The sequence below is a fragment of the Emydura macquarii genome, unplaced genomic scaffold (genome assembly GCF_026122565.2).
Source record: "Emydura macquarii macquarii isolate MOO-44397 ecotype Brisbane River unplaced genomic scaffold, CSIRO-AGI_Emac_v2 contig_2531, whole genome shotgun sequence".
In the NCBI taxonomy this organism is placed as follows: Eukaryota; Metazoa; Chordata; order Testudines; family Chelidae; genus Emydura; species Emydura macquarii.
In genome coordinates this window covers 3812875-3833327 of record NW_027132668.1, presented here as the reverse complement: position 1 = coordinate 3833327, position 20453 = coordinate 3812875, and the positions used below count along the sequence as shown (strand labels likewise).

At 41.4% G+C, this 20453-nt stretch overlaps 1 protein-coding gene across 3 annotated transcripts in view; it reads left to right on the top strand.

The window, feature by feature from the left end:
• The first annotated feature begins 16155 nt into the window (after positions 1–16155).
• Positions 16156–20453, top strand: part of FHL2 (four and a half LIM domains 2) — a 45523-nt gene continuing 41225 nt past the window's right edge. The window contains exon 1 of one of the 3 annotated variants that reach the window (XM_067563599.1): positions 16156–16301. The gene's annotated coding sequence lies outside the window, so the exon portion shown is untranslated. Of the gene's footprint in view, positions 16302–16674; positions 18724–20453 lie in introns of those variants that run through there. The other 2 variants (XM_067563598.1, XM_067563601.1) reach the window with 2 other exon arrangements.

Below are 20453 nucleotides of genomic sequence, written 5' to 3'. Positions count from 1 at the left end.
TTGTGTCAAGTGAGTCCACAAACCAATCTGATTTGGAACCATAAGTTATGGCGGTTTGGTGCAGGAATTACTGGATGGTGTTCTACGGCCTATGATATACAGGAAGTTCATCTAGATAATCACAATATTTTCTTCTGGGTGTAAAAAAAAATCTATAAAACCATGAAAACCTGAGCAATCAGATCTGCTAAGCTTTCCAAGCTTTTTGGAAATTAGGAAGGAAATTGTGGAAACTCTGTGTAAATCACAGTCATAATGGTGAGATGGTGAAGTTTGTTATTTCCCTTGACATGAACAACAGGGTAAATGCTTGGTTGGATTCTCTTCTTAATTCTTAAACATGAGTGTCTAGGGAGCTTTTTTCTAAAGAGACCTTTTTTCTAAAGATTACCGGTGGAGGCTGAAGCTGAGAGGAAACAGATGGAGAAACTGAAGGGGAAGCATCTTGTTGGAGAATGCCTGCCTGTTTTCCTTTTACCAAGAAAACCCATCATAGCAACATGAGGAAACCCTGGTAAAACACTGTGAATGGAAGGATTACCTGAGCTAACTGACTGCCTCAGATGACTGCTTACCAGGGCTTTTTTGTATGTCAAAGGGAGCCATTATGGAAAGTATCACACTGTCTGGAATGGCTCACAACTGAGAATGCCAGTTTCAGGTCAGACTCTCAGAAGACAGGGCAGACACCCCAAACTGGTGGTGTGGTCCATAATTAGATTTCATCAAACCAGTAACAAATATGTGCCCTGGTTGCCAAGAAGACTAATAGCATATTGGGCTGCATTAGAAGGAGCATTGCTGGCAGACCGAGGGAAGTGATTATTCCCCTCTATTCGGCATTGGTGAGGCCGCATTTGGAGTATTATGTCCAGTTTTGGGCCCCCCATTACAAAAAGGATGTGGACAAGTTGGAGAGAGTCCAGCGGAGGGCAACAAAAATTATTAGGGGGCTGGAGCACAAGACTTATGAGGAGAGGCTGAGGGAACTAGGCTTGTTTAGTCTGCAAAAGAGAAGAATGAGGGGGGATTTGATAGCAGCCTTTAACTACCTGAAAGGGGGAAGGATGGAGCTACGCTGTTCTCAATGGTAATAGATGGCAGAACAAGGAGCAATGGTCTCAAGTTGCAGTGGGGGAGGTCTAGGTTGGATATTAGGAAAAAGTTTTTCACTGGGAGGGTGGTGAAGCATTGGAATGGGTTACCTAGGGAGGTGGTGGAATCTCCATTCTTAAAGGTTTTTAAGGTACGGCTTGACAAAGCCTGGCTGGGATGATTTAGTTGGAGTTTGTCCTGCTTTGAGTAGGGGGTTGGACTAGATGACCTCCTGAGGTCCCTTCCAACTCTAATATTCTATGATTCTATGAACTCCTGGATCACTATATTAGAATTCCCATGGAGTCACAGACACCCCTTAGGCTATCTTACCACTCAGACAACTGGACTTCATGATACTGGTCACTATACCAAATACCACATGGAATGTGTACCTGAGGGGGAGGGTTACTTCTGACCCCAAAGGGTCAGTCACTTACTTCAGGTCAATGGTAATCTCAATCTCACACCAAAGACAAAAACAATACAATCAACATCTTCTTTGATCTCTATCAGCATATGAGTGAATTAGTTTGAACATATACTAACGCTTCTTTGACATTCACATACAAGTGAATTGTCCTGAGGCTCTGGCCCATCAGTGTCACAGAAAGGTCCTATAAGAAATGAATAGAAAATGATAACTTTCTTTGGGTTTTTGGAACCATCCTGTGGAAGTGAAAGCAGAGCTACATCTCTTCTCTAGAACTCTAACAAACCTATATAACAAACCTATATACAAACACTATTCAATATTAGTGGTGTTTAGAGTAACTGTTGTAGAACCACATTAAAGTGCTATAAGACCCTAAGGGTTTTATCCCTATGAATTCCATATGACTTTTCTATAAGGCAGAGGGATCTCTGCAGCCTTGTTGCGCACCTGTCATCAGCTCAGCATGGATCTGACATTGCGCTATGCCACGGAAGGCGTGCAGAAGTTGCTGCCAGATCTGATGCTGCTTCCCTTCTGCGTAAGCATCTGCTTTACATTCCTGTCTTCTCAAAGGGCACTTGAGGCAAATGCTAGAGCTATCGAGCAGTGTGTCTTGGAAGTTAGAAAAGCAGGGAGAGCCTCATCTCTTCATTTCAGAGGCTTCTCTACTATTTTGTCTGCCATGGCTGGTCTACACAGAGCCACATTTGCCTCTTCACCTGAGCTGGGTCAAACTCAGCTCAGCCACAACACAGAATGGGGGCTATGGACCCTACAATACTGCAATCTATTGGTGATTTCCCCTCCCCCGAAATCTACAGAATTTAAGTTTTCCTTATGAAAAAAAAGTCATATTTGGTTGTTAATTTAACCTTCACAAGTTAAATAGAGGCATTGTCCTCTTGTTGAGAATGAAGCCAGACAGTGAAATAACAGCTCAAAGAGAGAACTTCCACTCTCTATTGTAACTGAATTATTAAGTGATTATGTTCAAAAATTAAATGTCTTTGCAAATTTGCAGCATTTTTTGGTCAGTTGTTCCAGCTTGGTTAAGCAATTGCCCTTAGCTTTTGGTGTTGGATGTACCTAGTGTGTCTTGGAGATTTATTAATTTGAATGGATGTTCCATAGGACAGCTGCTTCCATGACACAGAAAGGTTCCAGCACCACTGAGAGCTGTTAAACAGCTGCAACAGATTACTTAAATTCTAGTTTTGATTTGCAGGCCCAGGTCAACTAGATTGAGAATTGAGAGGTCTAAGGTGTTCTAGGGAGCTATAGTTAAATGAGACAGACAGGCTAAGGAGAAAGCATGCAGATGTGATTAGGGATTATCTTTTAACAGCCACATTAGAAACAGTGATGGCAAGGCTAAGAAGAGACTGAGAGGAGTAGGTTGAGTGTGTGACCCTGGAGAGGATGGGAGAGTTGATTGACAGAGACACACCTAGAGTGTCCAGAATGGAAAGGAAGTTAGAGGAAAAGTGGCTTATTGCTGTGGGTTGTTGAGTGCCAGGGAACAAGATGTGGTGAGAGGAGCACAGTGGTGATGGATCCTGAAAATCCTGAAGGAAAGAATTATCATAAACTAAACTATAGGCTGCTTAGAGGATTGGGCCAAAAGAAATCTGATGAGGTTCAACAAGGACAAGTGCAGAGTCCTGCACTTAGGACGGAAGAATCCCATGCACTGCTACAGACTAGGGACCAACTGGCTAGGCAGCAGTTTGGCAGAAAAGGACCTGGCAGTTACAGTGGACAAGAAGCTAATAGCATATTGGACTGCATTAGTAGGAGCATTGACAGCAGATCGAGGGAAGTGATTATTCCCCTCTATTCAGCACTGGTGAGGCCACATTTGGAGTATTGTGTCCAGTTTTGGGCCCCCCCACTACAGAAAGGATGTGGACAAATTGGAAGGAGTCCAGCGGAGGGCAACAAAAATTATTAGGGGGCTGGAGCGCATGACTCATGAGGAGAGGCTGAGGGAACTGGGCTTGTTTAGTCTGCAAAAGAGAAGAATGAGGGGGGATTTGACAGCAGCCTTCAACTACTTGAAAGGGGGTTCCAGGGAGACTGGAGCTAGGCTGTTCTCAGTGGTGGTAGATGACAGAATAAGGAACAATGGTCTCAAGTTGCAATGGGGGAGGTCTAGGCTGGATATTAGGAAAAAAGTTTTTCACTAGGAGGATGGTGAAGCATTGGAATAGGTTACCTAGGGAGGTGGTGGAATCTCCATTCTTAGAGTTTTTTAAGGCACGGCTTGTCAAAGCCTGGCTGGGATGATTTAGTTGGAGTTTATCCTGCTTTGAGCAGAGGATTGGACTAGATGACCTCCTGAGGTCCCTTCCAACTGTAATCTTCTATGATTCAGCTTAAGTTGGATATTGATGACTAAGGAATGGTTCTGTGATGTACGTAAGTGGGCATTAGGATAAGACCACCACATTCATATTAATTTATGAAGTAATCGGAATCTGAATGCAAGTCTTGAGTGGTAAAAAGCATAGTATGCTACTCTCCTCAAACACAGAGCTCTAGTTACTTTCTTTTGACATTATGGGCTTGTCTATATGACCACTTAGATCACAGCAAGCTAGAGTGTGAATCTACCCTGCACTAACTTGTTATGTACTGTGCCCACATGGACCCTGCTGACATGCAGTAACAGTTCATTATTGCACTGTGATCAACTCTGCTTTGACGTGGGTGTAGAGTAAAGTGCACTAATGAACTGTCAGTGCGCATCAGCAGGGTCCATAAGGACACAGACCATGGCAGGTTAGAGCAGGGTAGATTCACATCCCAGCTAGCAACGAACTATATGTTTGTGTAGACAAGCCACACACACACACACACATTTAGAAGAGCGAAAAACAAGCAATATGGTATCTTCCCAGCAATGTGAAAACCAGAAAGCTATTTGAATATTTTTTTCTGAAAGCAAAGCAGTCAGATAAAAAGACAGAAGTAGGAAGGGATGTCAGTTACTTGTTCTAGTTGCTACTTTTGTTATTTATTATTATTGTAGAACTGTAACTCCTCAGAGCACCAGTCACAGACCAAGACTCTATTGTTCTATATTCTAACATTTTTTCACAGCTGAATAAAACTGAATAAATCCATCAAGTGGATTAAATGAATGCTTGATCATAGACCTGATTAGAAACTATTAACTCATTAAAAAACCTTTCCAGGCAGTTATAAGCATGAAAATATATTGTGTGGATTAACTGTGGTTAAGAAGATCACCTTCTCATTGTTAAAGTGCAATGAATAGTTGTATTTCTATACTAGAAATGAATGAGGTCTTATAGGCAGTGTGCCATTTTTGATATACACACCTCTAAACACTAAAGATAAAAAATTCTGAACCCTAATCAGAGGAAAAACCTTGAAACAGCTAAAATGCATTAAAATGAAAGACTTCTTTAGTGTGAGAAAAGAAAAAAGCTGATTTTTTTAAAAAAAAGCTTGAGTCTTGTCATAGTAACTTGTGGGAGCTGAGAAGTGGTATGCACTGAGTGCAAAGTTGGTCATGCGTTATGTCTCTTGCTTACAGATCTAATTTAGGCACTCGAGTGAAATTCCACACATTGTGCTAACTGGACTAAAAGGGGCATAGCACCATGAGCACAGGCTCAACCACACTTCTAACTTCATTGGCGCAAACCCCTGCCAAGGATTGGGTTACCAGTTATGTGGTTGATTGGATCTCCATGGGGAGAATATAAATCAAAATAGGACATGAAGGCAACAGTTGCTGCTTTCAAACATTACTTTTCAATATTCCTATGCTTGTTTCAAATCACATACATGTGTTTCAAGCAAGCAAAATTGAACCACTAAATTTACATCCAGGCTATGGAAGCATAAAGGGAATATTGAGCTTAAAGATTCTATTGTTCTGTTTCATTTTGTGCAGAGATACAGTGCTTATACATGTTGAAGATTTTAGGTTAATATTTATTGTAAGCTATGTCATCACAAATCTCATGACTCTGTCCTGTCCTTTGTAGTTTCTAGTAAAGTATTTTTTTGTTAAATACCTTTGAAGGTAACTAGTGTCATTAACTTTACAACTGAATATTAATTCTTATCAGATATGTCCCTATTTCACTACAGAGTAATATTTTAAATGGGATGATTTTTGTCTAGGGCAGACAGAACTGCTCATATGAATCTGATAAGACAACTAAATATTCTGCAACTGGAAAACATGAAGGGCCATATTCTTTGCTGTGCCTAATTCAAGCTAGGTACAGGAAAGGGGGTGCATTCAGAAAATTGGTTATGACTCCCTCATTCTCTGACCTGGCAGAGTTGAAACTGGCTATGGTACCTGGAGGATAATACACCAGATGCATACTGCCAGAGCACTTTGGGCACCAGCCATTGGCCCTCCTCATTTCATCATGCCCTTTGTGCAATGGGATCAGGGGGGAGAAGACATAGGAGCCAATTCTGCTGTCTGTCTGCCTGCTGGGAACTCCTCTGTGTCAAAAGTATTCCTCAGATGGGGAGTTATGTGAAGTTTCCACACCCAAGTGGCACTAAGGCCACAGGGGTATTGTTAAAATGTGGCCCTCATCAATGAAGCCTCACAATACCCATGAGGCAAGTGTTTCCCAATTTGTAAAATAGGGACACCCAAGTAACAGAGAATTTAATTAGATTTTCCAAAAGTGCTGAGCAGCTGCAGTGCCTCCAGACTATAATGGGAGTCACCAGTACTCATTGCTTTCAAAAACATGAGTCCTAAGCGTCTTGCCCACAGTAATAGAGTGAGTTTTTCCTTTTCCCTGTTGGAATCATTATTATAGGCAGACAGACAGTGATGGCTGTGGTTAAGGTTTGCTAACACATTATAAGACTGTTTTTTAAACAGGCAAACCAACCATTTAGGCTAAAATTCTCTCTATATTGCTGTCACAGGGCACACCGCTCACTGACAGACTGATGCCACCTGCTGCTATTCTGGGGATTAGCTTGAGGCCAACACTTCCCCATCTGCAGTTTGCGCACCACTACTCCGCCCACCTGCTGCTCCTCTCACAGCCTCAGGAACCAAAGCATCCTCTTTGTGGCTCAGCCCTCCAGCTGTATCACTATCCCGGTTTTCCCCTTCCAGGCAGGACTTAGCTCTTTGATAATCCTAGATAGTCTTCCCATTCAGCACCACTCACCCCAGGACTGGTAGGGAAACATGGGCCTACCCTTCTTCCCAAGGTTCCAGCCCAGAGACCCTCAGATCAGTAGTCTGAGTCCAACTCACACTCCCTTCTCTAGTCCTGGACTTCTTTCTACTAGTGGTTCCCCTTTTTCAGCTCCTGGGCTTTATAAACTCCACCTATTCCTTCCCAGCTGAGCCTCCTTAATCAGCTGCCTAATGGGTTAATTGACCCATCTGTCCTGCATTCACCCTAGGGTGAGTGTGGGGTAGCCACCTCATCATAATTGCCTTAAGTGTGCATTACCCAGGTAAGGTAAGACGGCTCCCTGCCTGATTGAATTTGCAAACTAATATAATTTGGTTTAGAAATTAGGAATTCCTGACTCTTAGCTCTATGCTCAACATACTGTGCTACACATTTGTCAATTAAATTTATTAGCTGATAAAATTAATATTCTCTTAAGGGGGCCTGAAGGCAGAAAGTTCCTGGTGTATACACACTCATGCTCAGCAGCAGAACTAGCTACTGCAACATGTGCAAATTGACGTAAACAGGTCTGTGTTTAGGATTTTGTTAGTTACCTGGATACTTTTGTTGTTGCAACCAGCAGATAATTATATCTAAGCAGTTTTTAAATAAAACCTGTTTAGAATTGATTAGGATTTAGTTTGGTGGCTTATGAGGATGGATTTAGATTTGGATTGAAAAGGTATTAGCATGATCCAAAAACAGCAACCACACTAGAATGAGTGAGCATTTCATCCATCATGGTAAAGGAAAGGGACATGGTCAGGAAATGGCCCTTGCTCAGCAGCTTGTATAAATTAGAGCATTTGCTGGGCAGATAAATCAAGAAGTGAAGAAGAAATTATGCCTGCCTTTCTATCTGTGTTTATATTCAGGAACGATTTGGCCCCTGGATTCTTGGTTGACACAAAGTCTGGAGCAGGAGAGGGGAGCCCTAAAGGAGTGGCTGTGAAATCACAGACTTTGATTGTTTCATAGAATGGTGCCTTATCCTTTCCAAGAAGTCCGTGTTCCATGGAAGCCACTTGTGGTGGTGGGTAGTAGGGATAGCAGCATCTGGAGGAGCAGAAAGGGAGCTGGGCCAGATCCTTGGAGTCAATGTACAGGCATAGCCTCTCAGTACAGAGGGCACCTCTCTGAGAGCCATAGATTTGGAGGCTGAACCTTGCCCGCCCATCCACAGATTTTTTTCATCATGAACTGGCCCCAAATAGAGGCAGTTTTACTTAAGCCGATATTTATAGCATAGGAAAAGATCATGTGAAAATCAGGGTGCAGGGCAGTCAGTATTTGTTAACTTTCTGCCTCCAGTTGCATGGAGCTGTTTGCGATGTTTTATGCAGAATTTTTATCTGAAATTGAAATACTGATAACAAAGTATTAGAGCTATGCTTATGAAAGGTAAGAACAAACCAAAAAGGACCAATGCTGATGGATTTCTAACACAGCTGAATCCCCAGTTTATCTTAGAAAATTCTAATCCCATCTTTCTGGGTACATGTAACTGAATGCAAAGTGTTCAGAATATATTGATTACCACTGAAATATCCAGAGCGTCCCTCTTCACCACTAGCAGTGCTATCAAGTCCCTAACAGTCAATATTGCATGTGCACTACCTATCTGTAAATCTGCAAAATTAGATTAAGGGCTCAGCAACATCACAATGCAGTTTTTAATCCTCTGTGCTACCTACTAGGAACACAAATGTCAGAACAGTGAGGTCAAATTCCCATGAATATCTTTCAGAGAAGCTCTTCCTTTAGAAAATGCAGTATCAATGCAGTTTGATATGACTTTATTTTTTAAAGCTGCTTATTTCAGATTTATGCCGTGTTGTTGTAGCTGTGTTGGTCCCAGGGTATTAGAGAGACAAGGTAGGAGAGGAAATATCTTTTACTGGACCAATTTCTGTTGGTTAGAAAGACAAGCTTTCGAGCTTACACAGAGCTGATCTTATTTCAGATTTACATACTTTCTATATGTCTCAGCTTGATAAGCTTCCATGACTTGCACAAAATGAGGGCCAGAGCCTGCTTCTATTGAAGTCAGTGACAACATTTTCAGTTCTCTTTAATAGTTGCACAGTAGGGCCTTGACCTTTAAAGTTAAGTTAGACAGCACAGTTCCACTGTTTGCAGCAGGGTTACTGTGTTTTAAGTTGCAATTTGTTTTTTTATTGAAACTGCAGAGAACAGAAATGCTTATATCAAAACCTCCTGTTGCCTTGACATGTCATAGATAGTTGACATGCATTTTTGTGTTTGTTTTCCTGCAGTGCTTGTCTCCTAAAATATACATTCATATACATCTTCTACATCATTAACATGTGATCATTTTGCACTCCTACTCACACAAAGTCAGATCATGAGTCTGAGTCTTCTCCCACTCCTACTCAGTGAAATCACTCCATTGATATCAGCATCAGTGAGAGGAGAATCAGGTCCAGAGTCTGGAGTTTATATAGGTATTTTTGCACTCTGTCACTGCCCCTCCCCCCCAACCACCCATTTTTTCTCCAGTATTCGCTAATGATTTTTATGTAATACCCAAAAGTGAAGCAAAAGCAGTTTGCCACACCACACATCTGGTTCAACCACAAAGATCTAGTTGTAAAAGTACTTTGACAAGTGAGTAAAATATATTTTTTCCCCAGTTTTGTTTTACTAATTGTCTTGACAAAGGATGAGTGAGTTACATTTTTTACAGAGACGGGTACATTTGTATTGCAGGTTTATAATTACACCTTAGGTCCTGCCTGTGCTAGCATATGAACTGTGTCAGGAGTCCAAATTATAGCATGCTGGTTACCACCCTGATTCCATATTGTAGTGTACCTAGGACCTACATGTGTCCTGTAATCAGGCTAACGCCTAGGAATTTAACATGATTCAGGGCATCATGAAAACACATTGAAAGAGGGAACTGTGTTGAGGACAGCCATGTTTCATTTAGAGAGACACGATGGATGAGGTAATATATTTTATTGGACCAGCTTCTGTTGGAGAGAGAAAAGCAAGCATTTGAGTTTACACAGAGTTCTTCTTTGGATCTAATATCCCTGAGATCAACAGGGCTACAACAACACCACATACATGTTTCATCCAGTTTATTTTTATAGTGTAGCTGGGACCTTTGAATAACTAAAACAAAAACTTGGCTAATGTGCAAAGGTTGAGGCTTTCCAGAGCTGTCCAAAATCATGTCCTAAATGCTGCATTCTTGATGCTTATACAGCTTTTCATAACTGTTTATTGTTCTGGGAAATGAGAAAGGACTGTTTACACAGTAGCTACAGTAACATGTGGCACAAGGCTGCTAACTCTGTGATGAAGAATGTTTTCATTAAGAAACCATGGAAGAGTTCTCCCATCCCTAGTCTAAGTTTTCAGATCATGTTCATTGTCATGATGCCTGAAAGTGGGGGATTTATACAGACAACTCCTAGCAAGAGGAGTTGTGCGAAAGTTCCAGCAAACTTTATTCAGGTGCCAATGTGCATTACTTGGCACATCTAGGAGGATATTTTGTTTTGAGCTTTTGTATTAGAATGAATCCCAGAGGAGAGGCTAAGGGAACTAGGCTTGTTAAGTCTGCAGAAGAGAAGAGTTAGGAGGGATTTGATAGTGGCCTTCAACCACCTGAAAGAGGGTTCCAGGGAAGATGGATCTAGGCTGTTCTCAATGGTGGCAGATGATAGAACAAGGAGCAACGGTCTCAAGTTGCAGTGGGGGAGGTCTAGATTGGATAATAGGCAAAACTTTTTCACTAGGAGGGTGGTGAAGTACTGGAATGGGTTACCTAAGGAGGTGGTGGAATCTCCATCCTTAGAGGTTTTTAAGGTCCGTCTTGACAAAGCCCTGGCTGGGATGATTTAGTAGGGGTTGGTCCTGCTTTAAGCAGGGGGTTGGACTAGATGAACTCCTGGGGTCCTTTCCAACTCTAATATTCTATGATTCTGTACCAAATTCTGATTGGTTTGGGGGTCAATACAATACCACCTAGCAAAATTCTATCCAAAACCTAAATTGCCCTGTTTTCTCAGTTTAGGTTCAACTTTTCAGAAAGTCTGGCACATGGTTTGTGATATCAAGTCCCCAAACTGGTTTCTTTTGGAAGGATGTGTCACGGGGTGTCTCCTCCTGGAGCACCCTCTTGTAATAGAAAGAAAGAGCCTGAGACATAGTATCATAGAATCATAGGGCTGGAAGGGACCTCGAGCGGTCATCTAGTCCAGTCCCCTGCACTCATGGCAGGACTAAGTAATATCTAAACCATCCCTAACAGGTGTTTGTCTAACCAGCTCTTAAAAATCTCCAATGATGAAGATTCCACAACCTTCCTAGGCAATTTATTCCAGTGATTAATCATCCAGGTAGTTAGGAAGTTTTTCCTAATGTTTAACCTAAACCTCCCTTGCTGCAGTTTAAGTCCATTCCTTCTTGTCCTGTCCTCAGAGGTTAAGAAGAACAATTTTCCTCCCTCCTCCTTGTAATAAACTTTAATGTACTTGAAAGCTGTTATCATGTTCCCTCTCAGTCTTCTCTTCCCAGGCTACACAAACCCAGTTTTTCAGTCTTGCCTCATAGGTCATGTTTTCTAGACCTTCAATCATTTTTGTTGCTCTTCTCTGGACTTTCTCCAATTTGTCCACATTGCTCCTGAAATGTGGCACCCAGAACTGGACACAATACTCCAAGTGAGGCCTCATCAGCATGGAGTAGAGCTGATCATGAGGCCTAGTAGAGGCCTGAGCCTGAACTAAAGTAGTCAGGCCCTGATGATATAAAGCAAAGTTAGCAAAAAATCAGGCTGTGAGAAGAAGTCAGGCCCTGTTACAAAACATGCCTGCTTGCAAATTCACAGAACCTGGCAAGAACAGGGCTGGTATTGCAAAAACGCAAACACTCCAAAGAAGTACTAGGCATAGGACACTCATGAAAACATATTCCAGAAGGGCAGTACCAGAACATCCTGATACCAAGTATGGTATAAACACACTCCCCAAAGATAACAGAGACACACTAACCGCTCCTAAAGATAAGGTTAGGATGACACCCTGATGGATAGAATTGTTTTGATGAAACCAACAAGTACATGGTAAAGGGTGGTAACAAACCAAGTCAGAGGGGCAGCACATAACTTGTTTGTATCAGTGTATAAAAGAGGGGTCTCAGAGACAGTGTCTTTGTCCGGCCAAGGGGAGAATAGAAAACCCTGCCATTCACTGAGCTGAGTCCACTGTCACAGCATCTATGTGCTAGGGTAACTAAACATTGACCCAGGGAACTAGGACCATGCTTCATTGACAATAGACCTGGCCAAGTGCCTTCACTACAGAAGTAAGTATGTGGTCCTTTTGGGCAGTTTGATCGGAGCTTGCTGTTCAGGCTATCTGACCAGAGCTAGTGCAGCATGCAGAGGGAACACATACACGCAGCCAAAAACTGACTACACCTCTAATGGCAGGCTGTGGCAGACAGCACGTCCCCTCAATTTCTCCCTTTCACAGTCCCCAGTAACTCCATGCAAACTCTCTCGCTTCAATAATTCCCCTCCTTTGGGCGAGTTTATTTCATTAACAAAAGTCCCAAACCATAGTCCCTTTATCACACCCAGTGCATGTAGTTCTGGAATACCACAAGCTGGTGTCTCATGCCACAACTGGGCTCTTCTTTGGTCCTCTTCTGCCAGGACAGCCACCCCAACCCCAATTGCAACCCTGCTCTTCCCAGTGGGAACCTCCACACGCTCTCTGCTGCTAGTACCTTCTCACCAGGGGAACATCCATTACGCCTCTCCTGTTCCATTAACCTTTTGTCTCAAATGGGCCAACAGGCAAACGTTTCTACTGCTCCCCTGCCTCCACTTGGCTCCTGCATGGAGACAGCAGCAGGTAAGCCACTTCACTGCTTCCCCTGCCTTTAGTCCTCTGCTTTGGCTTCAAAGTCAGTAGGCAATTCCCTCTGCTGCCTTCTGCCTTCTCCAGCTATCCAACCCTGACTCTCTGGCTTGGGAAGGTCTTGCTGCTCTCCTGGCTTCCCTCACTTACAGCTTTTTCTCAGGGACTGCCTACAGTCTCCTGGTCTCTGGCAGCTCTCACATGCTGATCTCTCCCCTCAAGAGCTCAGGTGCTCTCTTTTAAGACCAATTGGGATTAGTTGACTAGTCCAGGGCACTGGCCTCTTCCCTCTTAAAGGGCCAGTGTCACCCTGTGACAGGAAGTTATGGTGAGATTTCAAAATCAGGCTTGAAATGGGAAGCTAACTTCAACTTCGGTCTCAAAATGTAGTTGTAAGTGGGGAACCATCATCGAGAGGGTATGTTTCCAGTGGGTTTCCACAGGAATTGGTTGTTGGCCCTATACTATTTAACTTTTTTATCAATGACCTGGAAGAAAACATAAAATCATCACTGGTAAAATTTGCAGATGACACAAAAGTTGGGAGATTGGTAAATAACAGAGAACAAATCACTGACTCTTCATTAATGATCTGGAGGATGGGGTAGATTGTACCCTCAGCAAGTTTGAGGATGACACTAAGCTGGGGGGAGTGGTAGATACCCTGGAAGGTTGGGATAGGATACAGAGTGACCTAAACAAACTGGAGGATTGGGCCAAAAGTAATCTAATGAGGTTCAACAAAGAAAATTACAGAGTCCTTCACTTAGGAAGGAAGAATCCCATGCACAGCTAAAGACTGGGGACCGATGAGCTAGGCAGCAGCTCTGCAGAAAAGGACCTGGGGGTAACAGTGGATAAAAAGCTGGATATGAGTCAGCAGTGTGCCCTGGTTGTCAAGAAGGCTAATAGCATATTGGGCTGCATTAAGAGGGGCATTGCCAGCAGATCACGGGAAGTGATTATTCCCCTCTATTCGGCATTGGTGAGGCCGCATTTAGAATATCGTGTCCAGTTTTGGGCCCCCCACTACAAAAAGGATGTGGAAAAGTTGGAGAGAGTCCAAGGGAGGGCAACCAAAATGATTAGGGGGCTGGAGCACAGGACTTATGAGGAGAGGCTGAGGGAACTGGGCTTGTTTAGTCTGCAAAAGAGAAGAATGAGGGGGGATTTGATAGCGGCCTTTAACTACCTGAAAGGGGGTTCCAGGGAGGATGGGGCTAGGCTGTTCTCGGTGGTGGCAGATGACAGAACAAGGAGCAACGGTCTCAAGTTGCAGGGGGGAGGTCTAGGTTGGACATTAGGAAAAAGTTTTTCACTAGGAGGGTGGTGAAGCACTGGAATGGGTTACCTAGAGAGGTGGTGGAATCTCCATCTTTAGAGGTTTTTAAACTGTGGCTTGACAAAACCCTCACTGGGATGATATAGCTGAGGTTAGTCCTGCTTTGAGCAGAGGGTTGGATTAGATGACCTCCTGAGGTCCCTTCCAACTCTAATATTCTATGATTCTATGACTCAAAATGATTTGGATCGTTTGGTAAACTGGATGCAAGCAAACTATGTGTTTTAATATGACTAAATGTAAATGTAGACAACTAGGAACCAGGAATATAGACCATGCTTACAGGATGGGAGACTCTATCCTGGAAAGCAGAGATACTGAAAAAGATTTATGGCGTGGGGGGTGGATAATCAGCTGAACATGGCTCCCAGAGTGACTTTGTAGCTAAAAGAGCTAATGTGATCCTGGGGTTCATAAGCAGGACAATCCTGAGTATGAGCACAGAGGTCATTTTAATTCTGTATTTGGCACTAGTACTACTACTGTTTGAATATTGTGCCCAGTTCTGGTGTCCACAATTCAAGGAAGATGTTGATTAATTGAGGGTGGGGTTTCAGAGAAGAGCCATGAGAATGATTAAAGGATTAGAAAACATGGCGATAGACTCAAGAAGCTCCATCTATTTATCTTAACAAACAGAATGTTAAGGGGTGACTTGATTACAGTCTACATGGGGAACCAATATTGAATAATGTGCTTTTTAATCTAGCAGAGAAAGGTATAATGTGGTTGAATGGCTGGAAACTGAAGTTAGGCAAATTCAGACTAGAACTAAGGCATACATTTTTAATGGAGAGAATAATCCATAAGTAATCATTTAAATATGTAATCAGCATAATCTCTAATTAGGACCATTGGACCAATTTACCAAGGGTTGTGGTGGATTCTCTATCACTGACAGTTTTTATATCAAGATTGGATGTTTTTTTCTAAAAGCTATGCTCTAGAAATTATTTGGGGGGAAGTTCTATGGCCTGTGCTATACAGGAGGTCATATTAGATGATCACAATGGTCTCTTCTGGCCTTGGAATCTATGAACTCTAGGGCAACTATCCTATTGTCACAGCGACATAGGTATATTGCATTAGCAGTGGGATGAGTGGTAGTATCCATCTGACTCTGAGAGCTGCATGGGCAGATCCCAGCACCAGTACTGAAGTCAACGAGGCTCTGACCAGGCTCAGGGCTTTGCCCGCATGGTTCTTAGTGCATGACTGAGGTTATCTAATGGTTTTCATCTCTAATCTCTGTGATTCTACAATAAGTCTCTAGTTCCCTAAATGCATGATATTAAACTGATATTACAACTTCATTATAAAGGAAGGATGATCCAGTGGTTATGCTGCTAGCCTGGGATTTGGTTCAGTTCTGGCACAGACTTACTGCATGACCTGGGGCACATCACTTAGGCCTTGTCTATACAGAGAGTTAATATGTGGCAAGCTGAGGTGTAAATCTACAGTGCACTAGCCTGCTGCATACTAACTGGCCATGTCGATCCTAATTCCTGACCACAGTGTGCTTGGATCTGCTGTGCACTGTGGAACTTTTAGTGTATGGTAGTAGGGACCACATGGCCAGTTAGTCCACAGCCGGCTAAAGTGCTGTAGATTTACACCCCAGCTGCTGCATACTAACTCACCATAGAGACAAGACCTTAATCTGTTTCCCATTTGTAAAGTGGGGTTTATAGCAGTTCCCTAGCCAACAGTGGTGTTGTGAATGCAAATATATTATGGACAGTGAGATGCTCAGATTCTGTGGCAATGGGGCTATACCTTAGTTATATTAATTAAAGGAGCTGAGATTCTATTATATACACAGACTGATAGAAACTTCCTAAGTGTCTTTCTTAAGCCCTAAACTCTCCTGTGATAAATAAAACTTACTTTAAAATGAGGCTCTTTTGTTGTTCAGATATTTATAATAAAATACTAATAGTTAAGTAATGTGATACCCAGAGGATCACAGAGCACTTTACAAAGGTGGGTAAATATATATAAAGCTCAGAGGTCCTCAAATTAAACAGAACAAAGAGATGGGGTTGCTAAGAGCAAGGCAGTTCTTTTCCATTACAGGTCTTGTGCTACTGTAATTACGCTGCCTTAAAAGGCTGGCTGCACTGAGGCGTTGTGGTTCTTATCTCCTGTAGATGGCTGGTTCTTTGGAGATAGTGTATTTATAGCTCATCTACCTAACAAATGCCTGACTGTCTAATTACTAAATACATAGTTTGGGTAATCCAATTCAGCAATAAGCCACGGCACTAGTTCCTGTACTCTCATTCTCAGACTAAACGGCAGCGGCATCACTAGGTTGCAGAAAGGTAAGAATAAATAACTGTTTTTCACTGTCCTTCCTTCTCATCCCCAGAGGGGAAGTAGATTGTCAGTATTCTACGTATAGGTTGTGAGATAGGTGATTCCCTCTTGCAGGGAGAGTGGATGTTGAGTAGCTTGTTTATTTCTTGCTGTCTAACAATGTACATGGACCATTTTCCTTTCTCTGTGTTGCCAGCCTGTTGGTGGGAATTAGGTACTAAATAACAGCTGCTCTTTACATTTCAGCACTAATAATATACTGTCATGTTTTCATGTTGTGAAAAAATACAAGCATTTGTAACTATAGCTATTTTCCTGCACTGGGATAGGAAATTGAATGACTTTAGGCAGAAAGCTCTTGATAAGTTTTGATCTGTCTGCATCTTTTCCTTTACTGAGGAATTTTTGGAAACTGAATACAAAATCCAAAGAAGGAACATATTGCTCTTCCAATTTTTCTCCCTGATACCATTTTCTAATGGGCTTGGGAGAAAGGCAAATTAGAGATGATGCTGATTACATATTTAAACAATTACTTATTAGTTATGGGAACTTTGCAAAAGGAGAAAATGAAAAGCACTGCTATGTTACTCAATGTCAAAGCAGGAATTCTTTATAATTAAATGTGTGAATAGCCTTAGCAATACCTGGCAAACATCAATTATAAGTTTAATGTTACATTAAATTACCGTTAACCTGATTTCATTAGGGTGCTAATTTTCAAGTGAAGTCTATAAAAGGAAACATCTTGGAAAAATACGATTGTTTGAATATGTATATTGTAGATTGTGTGTATTTTCATTTACATTCTCATAGTATTATATACAATAATGCTTTTATTGAGAAGACCTTTCAACCAGGCATCTCAAAGTGCTTTACAAGAGTGGGTAGGAATTACTTCCCTGAGTTTACAGTTAGGAATTAAAGCCAAGACTTGCAAATTTTGTGTCTCAAGGTTATTTACCATACTACTATTGAGGTGCTGAAATAAATGTAGGCTGATTTTTCGAAATTACAAACATCCACAGTTCCTATGTATTTCATTGGGATTGTAAATTCTCAACACTTTGGGAGATCAGGATACTTAGGGTCTGATCCAAAGCCCATTGAAGTCCACAGGAATATTTCAACTGACTTCAATAGATTCTGGATCAGACCCATATTTAGTGTCCTCTGACCCCACTCTGATCTCTGAGTGCACCCCCTCATCCTTTTGTCTCTCCTAGGGTGGAATCATTCTATTCTCCCACCCTCAGAGCAGGTTCTGGGGTATATATCCTTGTATCTACGTGTTTGCCCAGCAGGCCTGATGGTGCGGAACCTACTGTTTTTCTCTTCAGGAATCTGTGACCAGTGGTGAATGGAATGGTCAGACTACCTGCCTAAATCAAAGTATTGTTTAATCCTAACAGCAGGAATAAAGCATAATACGAGATATAGGAATTTAAAACAGCAGTCGACACACATCTAGCTTACCTAAATTTTTACCATCCACTGATGGATGCTGGAAAGGTCTAACTTCTTCAGACATCCCAGAGGATGTCAGTCTTTTCCCCAACAATCTCTGTCTCCCCTCTAACCAGAGAGCGTCTTTTTAACTGTTTAACTGTCTTTTGATCATTTGGCTCACAGCGCTATCAAAACAAGTTTTGTAACTTGTCTGGAAGTAGGCTCTGCACAGCAAAAAGCTAAAGCACCGTCTCTTAAGAACCCTGAAGCTTTAGTGGGAGGTGTCTTATCAGGAGCCATCATTCCACTTTCTGCATGTTTTTCTAACAAAAACTAAACCAACATAATCCTACAGTAAACTTCCCAATAACAAAATTACAATACAGTATTCATACTAAAGAAGAGCCCCACTTCCATCATACCAGTGTCTTGCCACATCTTCAAATTCCCAGTTCCTGGCTCTAACCTCTAGGTAGAAACAGAGAGAGAAATAAAACAATCATTTTTGTTACGCAGTTACTGTTAATATGTCATCAGCTTTGCATATTGACATTTTCTTGGGATTTTTACTCGCCCTTAAAAACAAGCAGCAAGTGCAAGGATCCACAATGAAGAACTTTAATGAAACTTTAATGAAGAAGTTTAATTTTACAGATGCTTTCTATAAGTGTCTTGCCCAAAGATGAATTTATATTATGTTACTTTGAAAAAAATGCCAGTATGATGCAGGGATATTTTAAAAGAATTTAGTGCTTTTCATCTCACTTGAATTTAAAAGTGAAATTTATTTGTGTGTGTGTATGTGTATTGAGAGATGAAAAATTAATCCATTTTAAAAGCAGTCTTAATAATACTTCTTTGTTAATAACTAGCATTTGAAAAATATGATTAATAGATGAATAACTTTGTTTTTTCCCTTCCAAATATCCAACTAATCAGAACAAGGCAAATCTTTGACAGCACCTGGCAAGAGTTTGGGTGAGAATAAATCCATTAAAACAGTTGTTCAGTATAGAAACTCTAAAGGGCTGTTTTATAAGAGGGGAAAAAAATTAAACAGAGAACACAGAGTGGGGTGAAATCCTGGTCCCATTGAAATCACTGGGAATTTTGCCCAAAGCTCCCATTGATTTCAATGAGACAAGGATTTCACCCTTTTCCCTTTATTTTAAATGGCACTGAGCTTGCAAAGGTGTGTAACAGTACAAGATTTTCATATTTTTCTCTACCATTTTTCTTTTTGGTAGCTAAATGAAAAAAGTGTAATCAGATCACAGGAAGTTAGTAGTATCTGAACTGTCTCAGACAGTTGATTTTAAGTTAGATGAATTATTACTGGCTGTAATATTTTATCTTTAGCTTTGTACTATGGTGAGTTCAGTCTGATGATGATAAATCTAGAGCAATTTCAACAGTAAGTTCATCATGCAAGACTGATTAGTTCTAGGAAGTTTGGCTGCATATTACACATAGTCCCTACTTTTAAAAAAAAGTTGCGTGACCAACTTTGCATGTTTTCTATAGACTCTTTCTCTACACAAACATGGAAGGAACAAAAGTTAAACAATATATAAGTTAAAGGGATGCTGGGAGTTTTTAAAAAATAAATAAAAATACAAACCACACTTCTGTTGGAAATTAATTGGCTGATTATTGTTACAATTATTACCAAAGATTACTGAAACTGAAAGCAATTAGAAGAAAAAGTATTTTTCCTCTATTTTTCAGTTTATTTCCTTTGTGCTTTTGATAGCACTTTAATCTAATTTTACAGATTTCTCCTTATGGACAGTTTTCCATGTCACTTATGTTGGTCTTTCATATAGCAACAGGGGAGAGTAAAGGATTTTTTAAAAATAGAAAAATGTGATTTTCCAAACCATATTGTCATGTGCGCACATGGGGGGGCAGATGTAAAGCTCCTAAAACTCCTTCTAACAGTTCAAAAATATATATAAACTGGAGTTCAAGTTAGAACGTTCCCTTTAAGACTGATACTGAATTTTCATTTTTTTTTCTTTTACTGTAAATTTGCACACCTTCCCTTGTAGGAAGATAGGATTTCATGCTTGATGGCATGCTTCTGATTGGTGGTTCGCAGCTAATGAAGCAAAGTCAAACTCCTACACAAGACTGTAGCAAAAATCAGATGTCTCTCTTTTGAATTCCTACATTATTAATGGATAAGGCTACAATTCTGGCATGGAAATTTTTAGTACATTTCATATCAAAGGTGCTGGCAAAGACAGATAAGTCACAGAAAGGTCACCAAATATTTCCCACTTTGCTTGCTTGCTGTTGATATTTTTTCACCCCAAATTTCACTTTAATGGCCAAAGAGAGTGTTGAGAGGCGACACCCATTTACTGCAGGGTTGGCTACTGTCCTGAGGGCCTGATCCTGGATCCTGGCTCCCCGCTCTGGGCACTGAGACCTGGCACACATGGTAGCAGCACCGTTTATATTTGGTCTATCTGCCCCTTATAGATGGAGAGGTAGATGGGCCAAACCTGCATGGCACTGCAACGCCATATTCCAGGTTGCAACACCACTTGGTTTCACAGACTTTATTCAATTCATGACTTACATGACCTGGGTGACAATATCGTAGCCCTGCTAATGGATATCGCCACCCAGTAATCCATGGTTCTGCCATTTCTCTCGTTTATCCAACACTAAACATTTTAACTCCAAAAGTAGAAAGCACG